Raw genomic sequence first — 4,746 nt, forward strand, 5'->3', positions numbered from 1 at the left:
TTCAGCAGTGTTGACAAAAGGCCTGCTGGGGACAAAAAGGAACAGGATGTCCTTGCAGAGCCATGTTCTCTCTGGATCTGCTATTCAGTGGTGCAGCACACACACCACTGCCCTCTTACAGTTGCCTCATCTTTTGTTCCTTGGCTTCACAGAAACTGCAGCACTGCGTAGGCTACTGCCTCTCTAGACACAAAATTCATTAGTGCTTTTTAATTGGAAGAAATACTGTGTTTTTATGTACAGATATCTAATATCAAAAGTAATTGCTTTTATAGAACACTCATTTGGAGCTGGTTACCCCTTGAGATGAGAAAATGTATTCTAATTACAACAGATAATTCAGGAGGAGATAAACAGATTGAGGACTGGAAGGACCAAGAAATAGCAGCTGTACAGTCCACTGGAGATGAAGATAAAAGCTCATTTGTGAGGTAGGACACTGATCCCAAATTTACAGATAATAAGAGAGGTGCCAGAGTTTTGCCAGAAACTTGATATAAACAAAAATAGATTTCCTCCTTAAGCAAGGAAGAGCTATATAAGGATACATTTTGAGAGGCAAAATAAAAAGTCCCTACCCCAGATGCATAATTTTAAATTATGTGTGTGACTGATTTTTTTTTAATTTTCCTTTCAATGATCAAAAAGTTCATTCACAGAGAAAGATCACTTTGTTATCTTTAAATAAATAACAGATTCTTCTAGAAGTTTTTAAATCCCAGATGACTCGTGGTTTTTGCTGGTGAAACATAAAATGTATTTTTCTCTTCAGGGCTTTGGAGGAAAGCCAGAAAACTCCTCTGGTGATGGCATAAATCTGGAGTTGAGGGGGAGGAGCTGAAATGTTGGTGTATCTGCCTGGCAGCCCACTGATATTAAAAGGAGACAAAATCTGAGTGTCATCAGTTTGGCACCTGTCCTCTGGCAGTGGCCAATACCTGAGGCTTCAGAGGAAATGAAACACAAACGATGAAGAACTTGGCCAATTAAACTCTGCTCAGTCCCTGGAAGCAGAGCTCCCTCTGAACCCCATAGGTAGGTAACTAAAGCCCTGAAGCATAATATTAGATTACCCTCATTATCTTAACTCAGACAGGTAGAAACAGGGCATAAAACTACCCAGCGTCCTTTAAAAGCCCAGCCACTAATATTAGATTCAATGGGCTCCTGCAGCAATGAATTCTCTGCTACTGTCACGGTCAGAGTGTCACCAACTCACATGAAATGGATCACCTGTATCAATATATTAGATTTTCTTTAATTTTTCCAGGGAAACAGAGGTGAAAACTCCTGGGTGAAGTGATCATTAAAACAATAACAGACCCATTCTAGAGGAAGGGAGAGCGGCTTCTCCTTGAAAAGCTCCATGGTGCAAGAGCTAAAACTTTGGGGCTGTTTAATTAGATTCAGGAACAAGCTGGTTCAGCCAAGTTAAAGGGTTTTAATTTCATAAATGAGGAAAATATCATTTGAAAAGCAAGGAGTTTGCTTGTGTTAATCAAAGGTAGGGAGGGGAAGCAGTGGACCATGGTGGGAAGGGAGGTGTGACCCAAGGTCTGGCAGGATGGAGCCACAGCTGGAAAGCTGCTGTTGGATGCAATGACATTTCCTTGACCCTACAGAGCTGACTGCACACCTCTAATCACTAAAAACACCCCTTTGACTTCTGGTACAATTCTAAATGAGAGGTTTCCCACTGCTCTATTCTCAGACCAGCTCCACTACAACAGTCAATCCCACAGGCACAGGCTCCAAAAGAAAAAAAAAAAATATCTTTAAACACAAGGAACCAAATAAAAAATGTATCTAATTTCAGGTCCTATGCAGGTTCATACTGCTCTAGACTCTATTGTGCTGATAATAAAGTCCAAACTCATCAAAGGCTCTATCCCATCTGACATTGCCCAACCTGCCAAATTACTGCCCAGGGTTTACCCTCAGGTTTCTGTCTCAGAGGGATTTTGTCCAAGGTTAAGGAAGATTCTTCTCTCCTGCTCAAGGGTGTTTGGAGAGCCCTGACAAGGGCCAGACAAGCCCATCTCCTGCAGCATCATTTTGTAATCATGCTCCACATTATTTGCAGACACTCATATGCCTCCCTGCTCATTTACCTAAACAGCCTGCCATTAAATTAAACTAACGTAATCACACAGATAGCTTTCCCAACAACAAAGTCATATAGAACACTTTGCTATTGGTATGGCTGAAAAGCTCCTGGTTGTTCAGCTCATTTTGCACAGCAGAGGATGGCAGCATTAAACCCAGACACGGGAGCTGCTGGAACTCAGAGTCACGTCGTGCTCGAAAGTGGATCTCCATTTTCCACTCCTGTGAAATTACTCACTGAGTTCACCCCTGGCAATGCAACCTCAATAAAGAGCCAATGTTAACAACTACAGACCTGCTGGCTGCAGCCACTGCTCTCCTTCTGTGCTCCAAGAGCCACTGCCTGCTCTTCCTGTTGGCACCAGAGAATGAAGTGATCTGAGAAAGTCCCTGGGTTTGTCAGAGCAGGGCTGGTTCTCTGTCTGCTGCCTCTCCATCTCATCATCAGACATTTCTCCTTGGGAATAGATGGGAGAAGACATCAGCTGCTATTGAGGATCAGAGATTTCAAATTCTTCCACATAATCTCTTGAAAACCAGTTAATTTGGATGTTGGTTTTCACAGGAGCCAGAGAGAGCCTTGATTCCTCCCCTTTCCTTTCAGTGTGCTATTGCCTTAAAAGCTCTCTAAGGGTGACATACCTTTTTTTTTTGCATCATTGCACATTGGTTTCAAAACATACTCGTTTTCCTGACAGACTGTCTATTTCAGATCTGTAGATCTGTGTATTTTTCTTGACCTGTCTTTGTATTCTTCTTTCTCAGCCACATCTTTGACACCTCTCAGGGAGCTTGGCTTTTGGCTCTCTGCTTTTCCTCCTCTTTCCTGCCTTCACTTTATTTTCCTATCTCATGTCAACATACACCACAGCTGTGCCTTGCTTGTCAATGCCAGGCTGCAATGCCTCCTTCCATCAACCTCTTAATATGTGTATGATTTAATTTCCTACCAGCAGGACAAGTCAGCTCAAAAACAAATACAGGACACATTTTAAACAGCAAAAAGACAATCCTGAACCCAGCACCTAAACAAAAGTGCTTACAAATTAACAAATGATGGCATATTTGAAGCTAAAATGGATGAAGTAAGTTATTCTGCAGAGTCCTTCTAATTGATGAGATGAAGTGACAGCCACATTTATAACAGATCTATCTACTAGAGGATGTGCCCAACTAAAGGTCTGAGTCTCTCCTGCTAACAAAGGGGGAATAGAAGGAGATTCCACAGTGCTGAGAATCTTACTCGGTTTTGAAGTGCCTTGCTATTGTTAAAGGAAATGTTCAGTCTGGATTTGGTTTTGGCTCTAGAAAGGAAAGCTTTAGCTCTTTATATTCATAAAAGAAAGCCTATTTAGAAATGAAAGACATGATGTTGCATGGACAGCTTATAACATACAATTAATCAGGGATTTATCAAGGACAAATAAAAAGAATTAGGTACCACATTCTCTGGGGGAAGCAAATCAAAGGATGAGATAGCTCTGCAAAAGAAAGGAGAAATGAAGATAAATAGCAATTGCCAATAAATTTGAGAAAATAAAGATGTAATGTTAGGGGAAAAATATTGGCACAATGTTTTATTTAAAAGCGGTAATAAAAACATTGCTTACTTTGATTTCTGCCCTTTCTGGTTTATTGTTGATATAAAGATAAATTGACTCAGACTTCCAGGAGCGGGAAAGCTACAATCTCCTATTACAGGCACTGTAAAAACCAGCTCTCCTATAATAACTGATTCATTATTAACAAGATTGGCTTCATTGCATGTGGGTATTTGTAGGAATTGACTGTGACCCAGGGCTGATTTGGGCCCTGACAAACCCACAGCAGGACCCCCGGGCTTGCCTTGGAGAAGACAGGATGCATTTGGGAACAATGTGCTGCTTTGATATACCTACAGAGCACGTTTAAATTACCACACATATATAGAATTCAGATCATATATAAAGACAGTGGCCAAGTTTTTGAAGTTGTGAATCAACCTTCTTCAATTTACCTTCCTAATACCACTGACTGCAAGAGTGCTTATCTGTTTTTCACCAAGGCAATGTAAAAAGAAACTCAAGTTTTGAGACTCAATTTTTCTTCAAGCTTTCCTCTCCTTTATGCCAAAATTCCATGAAAGAATGAATGTCCCTGTCCCCTGATGTGTCTCCGGTTTGTACTTACAACTACATTACGAGGTGTTAAATTACACAGTAAAAAGAGAAATGAGGACAGTGATAGAAGGTGTCTTTATACAGCAGAAGATCATCCTTCAGTGGAGAGACTGGCATGAATCAAAATTTGAATTTCAGGAACCCGAGTTCTGAGTTTACAGCTCGGGCTCATCACTCCTCAAGGACACAAAGCCGACGCGCTCTGCGGTCACGCTTAAACTTCAGGTCACACCCACATTGCTCCTTAGCAGCAAGAGCTTTTCAGCACCAAGTGGGGCCAGGGAAAGGCAGGGCAGAGCCCTGGGATGGGATGGGATGGGATGGGATGGGATGGGATGGGATGGGATGGGATGGGATGGGATGGGATGAGCAGCAGGATGTGTGTCACACTGCCGAGCACAGAGCACTGGGACTGCTGCTCTGCTCGCTCATAATTTAATTATTCACTCTACTGAAAGGCCCTGAGACAGGCTACAGGGAT

This window comes from Geospiza fortis, unplaced genomic scaffold (assembly GCF_000277835.1).
Source record: "Geospiza fortis unplaced genomic scaffold, GeoFor_1.0 scaffold408, whole genome shotgun sequence".
NCBI lineage: Eukaryota > Metazoa > Chordata > Aves > Passeriformes > Thraupidae > Geospiza > Geospiza fortis.